The sequence below is a fragment of the Eriocheir sinensis genome, chromosome 66, assembly GCF_024679095.1.
Source record: "Eriocheir sinensis breed Jianghai 21 chromosome 66, ASM2467909v1, whole genome shotgun sequence".
Classification (NCBI taxonomy): domain Eukaryota; kingdom Metazoa; phylum Arthropoda; class Malacostraca; order Decapoda; family Varunidae; genus Eriocheir; species Eriocheir sinensis.
Window position 1 is genome coordinate 3779435 of NC_066574.1, and position 10740 is coordinate 3790174.

Sequence of the window (10740 nt, forward strand, 5' to 3'; positions counted from 1 at the left end):
CCCTTTTCCGTTCCCTACCCTTCTGTTTCACTAATTTCCTCATAAACACTTCCTCCCTTCCTCCCTTCTTCCTTACCTCCCTCGTTCCCTTCCCTTCCCTCTCTCTTACTTTCATCGTAAACACTCCTTCCCTTCCTCCCTTCCTCCCTCTTCCTCCCTTCTTCCTTACCTCCCTCGTTCCCTTCCCTTCAGTTTTCCTTACTTTCATCATAAACACTCCTTCCCTTCCTCCCTTCCTCCCTCTTCCTCCCTTCTTCCTTACCTCCCTCGTTCCCTTCCCTTCAGTTTCTCTTCCTTTCCTCATAAACACTCCTTCCCTTCCTCCCTCTCTCCCTGAATCGTACTATATTCCCTCCCCTTCCTCCCTTTCTTCCTCCCTTCTTCTCTCCCCTCCCTCCCTTCCTTCCTTACCGTTCCCTCCTCCCTTCCTTCCCCGCTGCCGTCACTTTCGTTTTACTTATTTACCTCATAAACACTCCATCCCTTCCTCCCTCCTTCCTTCTTTCTTCCCCTCTTCCTCTTCTCCTTCCCTTCCCTCGCTTTCCCTTTCTTCCTCTCTCTCTTCTCTTCTGCCTCTCTTATTTCCCTCATAAACACTTCTTAATTCCCTTCCTTCGTTCCTTCCTTCATTCCCTCCCCTTCTCTCTTACTTCCTTCATAAACAGTTTCCTCCCTTCCTCCCTTCCTGAATCGTATCCTTCCCGTTCCCTCCCCTCCTCCCTTACTCTCCCTTCCTTTCTTCGTTCCCTTCCCTTCTCTTTTCTCTTACTTACTTCATTAACACTTTCCTCCCTTCCTCCCTTCCTGAATCGTATCTTTCCCGTTCCCTTCCCTCCTCCCTTCCTAACTTCTTTTCTTTTCTCACTCCTTTCTATTTCTCTTCTCTCCCTCTCTTACTTCTCTCATAAACACTCCTATCCCTCCTTCATTCCCTTCCTCCCTCCCTGAATCGTACTCTACTCCAATCCTTCCCTTCCCTTCCCTTCCCTTCCCTTGCCTTCCCGTCCCTTCTCCAGTGGCGCCGCGAAACACACGTCTTGGGAATGTTAATTAATCTCCATTAATCTACAATTAGCGCGGAATTAATTTATCCCTCACGCGCCTCAACTTGACAAGATCGCCAGGCCGGGTTTTCCTTTTTAGTGTTTCTCGCCTACGCCAGGCTTTGGGAACGGTGCTGGGGGAGGGGGGAGGGTAGTGGTGGTGGTGGCTGTAGTAGAAGTTGTTGTAGTAGTAGTAGTAGTGGTGGTGGTAGTGATGAGAGATTTGCAGTGTCTGTGGTGGTGAAGCTCGATTTAGTGGTGGTAGTTCTGGTGGCTGTAATGGTAGTGGTAGGATGTTGATAGTGGTGGGGTGGTTGTGGTAGTTCTCGTGGCTGTAATGGTACTCGTAGTAGTAGGATGTTGATAGTGGTGGGGTGGTTGTGGTAGTTCTGGTGGCTGTAATGGTAGTGGTAGGATGTTGATAGTGGTGGGGTGGTTGTGGTAGTTCTCGTGGCTGTAATGGTACTCGTAGTAGTAGGATGTTGATAGTGGTGTTGTGGTAGTGGTAGTTCTGGTGGCTGTAATGGTAGTGGTAGGATGTTGATAGTGGTGAGGATGCTGATAGTGGTGGTGGTTTTGTAGTAGTTCTGGTGGCTGTAATGGTAGTGGTAGGATGCTGATAGTGGTGGAATTGGTTGTGGTAGTTCTCGTGGCTGTAATGGTGGTTGTGGTAGTTCTGGTGGCTGTAATGGTAGTGGTAGGATGTTGATAGTGGTGGGGTGGTTGTGGTAGTTCTGGTGGCTGTAATGGTAGTGGTAGGATGTTGATAGTGGTGGGGTGGTTGTGGTAGTTCTGGTGGCTGTAATGGTAGTGGTAGGATGCTGATAGTGGTAGTTCTGGTGGCTGTAATGGTAGTGGTAGGATGCTGATAGTGGTGGGGTGGTTGTGGTAGTTCTGGTGGCTGTAATGGTAGTGGTAGGATGCTGATAGTGGTGGGGTGGTTGTGGTAGTTCTCGTGGCTGTAATGGTACTCGTAGTGGTAGGATGTTGATAGTGGTGGGGTGGTTGTGGTAGTTCTGGTGGCTGTAATGGTAGTGGTAGGATGTTGATAGTGGTGGGGTGGTTGTGGTAGTTCTCGTGGCTGTAATGGTACTCGTAGTGGTAGGATGTTGATAGTGGTGGGGTGGTTGTGGTAGTTCTGGTGGCTGTAATGGTACTCGTAGTAGTAGGATGTTGATAGTGGTGGGTGGAAGTGGTAGTTCACGTGGTTGTTACTGTTTTCTTTTACGGTGTTGCTGTTTTTTTTTTTTTTACAACAAAGGAGACAGCTCAAGGGCACACAAAAAAGGAAACAATAATAAAAAAAAGCCCGCTACTTGCTGCTCCCGTAAATAATAAAAAAAGGTGCCCGAAAGAGAGGTCAGTTTCGGGTGATGGAAAGCTTTAGTGGTTGTTGTGGTGGTGGTGGTGGGTGATAGATCTGCAGTGGTTAAGAAGTCTCCATGAAGCGAAACAGGCGCCTTTCAGTCCCTCAGAAATCCCTAAGCTCAAAGTTCTTATGGCAACAAAATCCCTCCCTTCAGCTTTCAATCTTTCATCTATTCAGTTTCTTAAAGTTCTTTATTTCAACAGCATTAAGTCCTTTTACCTTTTAAACTCACACCCTCTTCGAAATCTTTGTCTTTAGTTATTTAATTCCTCATTCGATATTTTTTTTATATTTGTAACATCTTTTGGTCACTTCTCTTTTTCAGTTCATAACCTCCTTGAGCTCTTTATCCCATCAGTTTCATCCTTACAAGCTGTCAGTTTTATCCCTATAAGCTGTTAGTTTTATCCCTACAACCTGTCAGTTTTATCCCTACAACCTGTTAGTTTTATCCCTACAGGCTGTTAGTTTTATCCCTACAACCTGTCAGTTTTATCCCTACAAGCTGTCAGTTTTATCCCTACAAGCTGTCAGTTTTATCCCTACAAGCTGTCAGTTTTATCCCTACAACCTGTCAGTTTTATCCCTACAAGCTGTCAGTTTTATCCCTACAAGCTGTCAGTTTTATCCCTACAAGCTGTCAGTTTTATCCCTACAAGCTGTCAGTTTTATCCCTACAAGCTGTCAGTTTTATCCCTACAAGCTGTCAGTTTTATCCCTACAACCTGTCAGTTTTATCCCTACAAGCTGTCAGTTTTATCCCTACAAGATGTCAGTTTTATCCCTACAAGCTGTCAGTTTTATCCCTACAAGCTGTCAGTTTTATCCCTACAAGCTGTCAGTTTTATCCCTACAAGCTGTCAGTTTTATCCCTACAAGCTGTCAGTTTTATCCCTACAAGATGTCAGTTTTATCCCTACAACCTTTCAGTTTTATCCCTACAACCTGTCAGTTTCATCCCTACAACCTGTTAGTTTTATCCCTACAACCTGTCAGTTTTATCCCTACAACCTGTCAGTTTTATCCCTACAACCTGTCAGTTTTATCCCTACAACCTGTCAGTTTTATCCCTACAACCTGTCAGTTTTATCCCTACAACCTGTCAGTTTTATCCCTACAACCTGTTAGTTTTTCAGAAAATCTAAGTCTTTTAATCTTTCATCTTTATGGGTCTTCATTTATTTTTATTTTCTTTAACTCTGTAGTCGTCCACTTCCTAAGCCTTCAATCCATTCCTTCAACCTGGCAGCCACTTAGTCCTTCATTTTCTTCCAATCCTTCACCTTCTTCAGTAATGCATCGCTTAAGTTCGTCATCATTATTTTCATTTTCCTTCATTTTCTTCGTCATCATTATTTTCAGTTTCCTTCATTTTCTTCCAATCCTTCACCTTCTTCAGCAATGTATCACTTAAGTTCGTCATCATTATTTTCATTTTCCTTCATCTTCTTCGTCATCATTATTTCCTTCATTATTTCCTTCATTTCTTCGTCATCATTATTTTAAGTTTCCTTCATTATCTTCCAATCCTTCACCTTCTTCAGCAATGCATCACTTAAGTTCATCATTACTATCTTTTTCCTTCCTTCATCCCTTCTCCTTATCAAAGCTTCTTCCATCACTCATGTTCTTCCAAAATATAGTTCTTCTTTACTTCCTTCATTCCCCCACATCTTCCATCACTTAAGTTCGTCTTGTATACACTTTTTTAATTCCTTCCTTCATCCCCTCTTCTTCATCACTCTAGATCTTCTTAAATATAGCTCTTCTTTACTTCCTTCATTCCCCCACATCTTCCATCACTTAAGTTCCTCTTGTATTCACTTTTTATTCCTTCCTTCATCCCCTCTTCTTCATCACTCTAGTTCTTCTTAAATATAGTTGTTCTTTACTTCCTTCATTCCCCCACATCTTCCATCACTTAAGTTCTTCCGGAATATAGTTGTTCTTTACTTCCTTCATTCCCCCACATCTTCCGTCACTCAAGTTCTTCCGGAATATAGTTGTTCTTTACTTCCTTCATTCCCCCACTCTTCCATCACTTAAGTTCCGCTTGTATACACTTTTTTGTTCCTTCCGTCATCCCCTCGTCCGATCAGCGCCCTCTCGTGGCTCTCCCGTGTCACTCCTCGTCTCCAGGATTTCCTTTCATTTACGTCCTCAACGAGTTTAGCGTCTCCTGTCAGGCACGCATTTACTTCCATTTCCGTTGCGGTTTTGAGGAGTAATTTTTTTTCCTCTATTTCGTGGTTGTGTTTTTCTCCTCTCGCTCTCTCTCTCTCTCTCTTTTCATGTAAATGGCGGTGAATTAATGAATCTAATGGAATGAAAAGAGTTAGAAAAGTGTTGCGCGATAAATTAGTATCTGCCAATTCACTTAAGTTGATCTTTTTTTTCATGTACCTACTGCTCTCTCTCTCTCTCTCTCTCTCTCTCTCTCTCTCTCTCTCTCTCTCTCTCTCTCTCTCTCTCTCTCTCTCTCTCTCTCTCTCTCTCTCTCTCTCCGAAGTTCAGTTCTGCGTGGAGTCATTTGGGCGCGATGCAGTAAATAATTGGTGTGCGTTTGCGTTTGCGTGTGTGTGTGTGTGTGTGTGTGTGTGTGTGTGGATGAGGAAGAGAGAGAAACTAGGGAGGAGGTGAGAAAAGTGGAAGAGGAAGAAGAGAGTGTAGAGGAGAAAGGGGGGGGGGGAGGGGGCAGGGAGGGCAGGGAGGAATTAATGGAAGGATGTCAGCTGAAAGGGTTTGAGGGTAGGCTGTGAGGGAGGAGCAAAGGGAGGGAGGCTGCGAGGAGGAGGGGGAGAGTTGATGGCGGGTGACGGGGCGAAGAGGAGGAGGAGGAGGAGGAGGAGGAGGGTTGAGCAGTCTTGAATGTGGGCGGCTTCATGGTCGACCGCCCGCACGATTGAATTGCGGGCGTGTAATTGAATGGACAATTGAATGTATGACGGACCGCCGGGAGATGTTCAAGTTATCGATGAGCCGAGTAGCGCCGCGCCGCCCAGCCTCCACCGCCGCGCCCACGGACGGGACGAGGCGGAGGAGACGAAAGAAAGGTAATGAGTGAGTGAATGATATAAGGGTTAGCGGTTATTAAGGTGGAACAGACACCCCACCACACCCAAGGACACTTTTTGTTTACAGTAAAGGAAACAGCTCAAGGGCAAAAAAAAGGAGACAATAATTAAAAAAAAGGTAATGAGTGAGTGAATGATATAAGGGTTAGCGGTTATTAAGATGGAACAGACACCCCACCACACCCAAGGACACATTTTTTTACAGTAAAGGAAACAGCTCAAGGGCAAAAAGGAGACAAAAATTAAAAAAAAGTTAATGAGTGAATGAATGATATAAGGGTTAGCGGTTACTAAGATGGAACAGACACCCCACCACACCCAAGGGCAAATTTTTTTACAGTAAAGGAAACAGCTCAAGGGCAAAAAAAAGGAGACAATAATTAAAAAAAAGGTAATGAGTGAATGAATGATATAAGGGTTAGCGGTTATTAAGATGGAACAGACACCCCACCACACCCAAGGGCACTTTTTGTTTACAGTAAAGGAAACAGCTCAAGGGCAAAAAAAAGGAGACAATAATTAAAAAAAAGGTAATGAGTGAGTGAATGATATAAGGGTTAGCGGTTATTAAGATGGAACAGACACCCCACCACACCCAAGGGCACATTTTTTTACAGTAAAGGAAACAGCTCAAGGGCAAAAAAAGGACACAATAATGAAAGAAAGCCCACAAATCACTGGTCTTTGTGACGTAGCTCCTGGTTATTAAGATGGAACAGACACCCCACGACACCCAAGGACTCTATTTTATTTACAGTAAAGGAAACATCTCAAGGGCAAAAAAAGAAACAATAATGAAAAAAAAAAGTCCACAAATCACTGGTCTTTGTGACGTAGCTCCTGGTTATTACGATGGAACAGACACCCCACGACTCCCAAGGTCACTTTTTTTTACAGTAAAGGAAACAGCTCAAGGGCAAAAAAAAGGAGACAATAATGAAAAAAAAAGCCCACAAATCACTGGTCTTGGAGACGTATATAGCTCCTGAACACGCTTGAGGTTTAAGTTTCTGATACATTGCTTGACGTATGTATTTGACGAAGGCTTCACGATCTTGGGAAACTTTACTTACCCTGGACACTGATTGCATGGCGGTGGTGGTGGTGGATTTCGGCAGGAGGTCATCGGGCGGGTTTGGCACGGCGAGCATTCTTGACTCTCCAGAAACCAATCAGACCGTGAATTTAGGAGTACCTGTGTAGAAGAAGAAGTATTAGATCATTGAAGTTATTTGTTTCCTTCACTTTCTCAACAACGCCCAAAAAGCTCATGGTTGTGTATTTGGGGGTGGACAGGTAAAGGGCAGGTGTGTGGGAAGCTTGATAAGTCGGTAGGAATGAAGTTAGGGAGATGAGAGGAAAGATAGCTTGATAGAAGGCAGCCAAGGTGGGTATTTAGGTAGGTATGAAGAAGGTTAGCAGACAAGAAAGCAGGTAGTAGATAGATAGACAAGAAGGTAAGTAGACATAGGTAGGTGGGTAGAAAAGACAGGAATGCATGTGTTTTTGTTTTTGTTTTTTACAACAAAGGAGACAGCTCAAGGGCACACAAAAAAAGGAAACAATAATAAAAAAAAAAAAGCCCGCTGCTCGCTCTTAAATGGGAAATAAGGTCGATAGGTAGAAATATAGATAGGAAAATAACTAGACAAGAGAGAAGGTAGTAGTTGTAGGTAGATAGGTAGATAAGTTAGTGGGTAGAAAAGACAGGAAATCAGGTAAGTAGTAAGTTAATGAGCAACAGGGTCAGTAGGTAGAAATATAGGTATGAAAATAACTAGATAGGAAATTGACCTCTCCTTTTGGACACTCTTTTGACCTCTATTCAGGAGCAGTAAGTAGCGGGCTTTTTTTTTATATTTTCTTTACGCCCTAGAACTGTCTCCTTAGCTGTGAAAAAAAAATTGTAGGTAGATAGGTAGATAGATAGATAGGCAGGCAGGCAGGTAGGTCGGTAATCTATGCGCGAGGGAGCCTGTAAGGTAGGACTCGTGTAAGGCTGTCAGGCAGAAAATAGACGTCTCTTTACACTCCTCTGTCTGTCCATTCGTCTGTCTGTTTTTGTCTGTCTGTCTGTCTCTTAACATGTTTGGTCTGATTGCACACACACACACACACACACACACACACACACACACACACACACTATTTGCAACTGTGTGTCTGGCTGTCTGTGTCTTTTTGTCTGTCTGTCTATATGTGTCTGTCTGTTTGTCTGTCTGTCTATCTGTTTAATATGTCTTATTTACTTACAACTGTCAATATCATCATTCGTATTCTTTTTTATGATGATGATATTTATTATTATTATTATTATTATTATTATTATTATTATTATTATTATTATTATTATTGTCAGTAGTAAAAGTAATAACAGTCATAGTAAGTACAGTAGTGGTATAAGTAGCTAATAGTAAAGGCAGAAATAGTAGTAGCAGAAGTAACAGTAGCAATAACAATAGTACTAGTAGTTATAATAAGAGTAGTGGTAGTGATAGTAGTAGTAATAGTAGTAATAATAGTAATAACAATATTAATAATAGTATTAATAATAGCAGCAGGCGTAGGCAGGGGAACGGTGATGTAGCTATGGATGGCGTGGGCAGGTGTCTTTCTTGTGAGGTGGTGGTGGTGGTGGTGGTGGAGAGTAATATCCCCGGAGCGGTGCGCGGCTCCCTCCCACAACTTACTCTAAACGCGTCCCTTGATCACATAACCGAACAAAAATAGACGTAAGTGAAACAAAAAAAATAAAGAGCGCGTGTACGACAATTTTAGCTCAAGTACGAGGCAAAAAGTCGCGAGTCTCGCCCACAACATATCATAAAAATGGAAAACATTGATAAAATCCACATCAACTCAATTCCAGCTTCTCCACAACAGCCAACAAAGCGCCCGGGTCAAGACAGTGCCGTGCGTGGCGGCGGCGGGGGCGGCAGCGGGGCTGGCGGCGGGGGAGCCTCGGCTTTGTGGCCGCGGCGGCGGCGCCCCTGCGGCCCGGCGGGCTCAGTTGTACTCAGAGGACGCAGATAAGCGTAAAATGGGCAATTTTCTCACGCAAAAGAGACGATTCACAAAGACCAGGGATCGCGGTGACAGACCGCCCGGCTTTGTCTCTCATTTCTGTTTGTTCGGACAGGAAAATACGTCCGCTGCGTTTTTTGCGGACAAGGAAAATATAAAAAAGACAAATTAATTAAGGCTGCCGGAGACAATTCTTCTTTGCGCTGCCCGGCGCTGCGCGGCCGAGCGTGCCGCGCTGAATCATTTAGATGTGCGCGATAATTTGCGTTACTCCATTAAAACACGCGCCTTCAAAGGTGCGTGTGTGTGTGTGTGTGTGTGTGTATATATATATATATATATATATATATATATATATATATATATATATATATATATATATATATATATATATATATATATATATATATATATATATATATATATGTATGATTCTGGTGAGATTACGAGTTCTTCGCATCAAAGCGAGCCGCGGCCATGACGTACTCCAATCCCTTTGCCCGCCGAGTGTTGTCTTTGGAAACTTGCTCGCTGGGTCTGTGCTGAGCGCGGAATGGCCGGACAAAGGTCTGCGTGTGATGTGTGTGACGGAGGTCGCGGTGGTCACGGGGAGGGGCAGTGGCTGCCTCGAAGGCCGCCGCTATTACGGGCCGTGGTGGCGACGCTCGGAATACCCGGAACGGCGCGGCGGAGGCTGTGGTGATGCTGTGCCCGCTTTATGTCCCTCATTTCAGTGCCTTTCTGGACACATCATGAACCTGCTTTGCCGCTAACGGCATCCTCGGGGCACACACACATGGCCCCGCTGATGGCAGGCGAGGGCGATTACCATGTGTGGGGCGAGCCAGCGCTGCCGTGACCGCCGTGACGCTGATGGCCGATGCTGAGTTACCGCCGCCTCGTGGGGACCCAAAACAACCGCCGCTCGCTAAATCTCCCAGCGGCACAGTCTTGATGTTGTGTGTGCGTGTGTGTGTGTGCGTGTGTGTGTGTGCGTATGCGTGTGGGTGTGTATAACAATAATACTAATAATAGCAATAATACCAATAATAATAATAATAATAATAATAATAATAATAATAATAATAATAATAATAATAATAATAATAATAATGATAATAATAATAATAAATACAACAACAACAACAACAACAACAACAACAACAACTTTATCAACACACTAAAGCAGCACTGTCAGCCTACGCAGAGACGCAGTTCCTACCCCCCCCCCACTCTCTCTCTCTCTCTCTCTCTCTCTCTCTCTCTCTCTCTCTCTCTCTCTCTCTCTCTCTCTCTCTCTCTCTCTCTCTCTCTCTCTTACGTCTCCTTTTCTCTTTTCTTCTTCCTCTTCCCATTTCCTTCCCTCTTTTTCTTTACTTTCTCCTCTCAGTTCTCTCCACTTTTACTTAACTTTCTCTCCAATCAGCTTTCCCCTCTTCTTTATCTCCTATTGCTCTTCTTCCTCTCTTTCTCACTTTCTCTCCCCTTTCTCCTCCCCTTTCAAGCTTCCCTTTCGCCTTTCTCCCCTTCCATTATTTCTCTTTTGCCTCCTTTCCTCCTCCTTTTTCTGCATCGCTTTACCTTTCTCCTTTTTCTCTCTCCTCTCCCTTTTCACTCCTCTCAACTTTCACTTTCTTTCCTCCCTTTCTGTCTTTTGCTTTCACCTCTTTACTCTCTTTTCTTCCCTTTCCTCGTCGCTTCTTTTCCCTTCCCTCTCTTCTCCTCTCTTCTCCCCTTCTCTGTCTCCTCTTTCCTCTCCCTTCTTTCCTTTCCTCTTCGTTTATTTTCCCTCACTTCTCTTTTCTCTTTCTCCTATTCCTCCTCTCTTCCTCTCTCATCCCTCAACTATCTTTCTCTCTCTCTTCTTTCCTCGGCGTTCTCTCTCTCTCCCATCCTTCTTCCTCCCCCACCCAGTCCCTTCTCATCTTTCTCTTCTCTCCTTTCGGTTCTTCTCCTTATCTCTTTCTCTGACTCTTGCTTCCACCCATCTCTCTCTTTTCCGTTCTTTCCCTGCCGTTCCTTCTCCCTTCTTCCATTTCCTTGCCATTTCTTATCCTTCCCCTCTCTCCTTCCTCTCCCATTCCCCCCCTGCCCCGTTTCCAAGTTGTCAGGGTCGGGGCAAACAAACCCTCGCGAGACAAACTCCCGCCCCGAGGAGCCGCCGTCAGGGGCCCCGGTGTTGCGGAATCTATGTCCGGGTAAACAACACACTGTCAACACCAACGAGGCG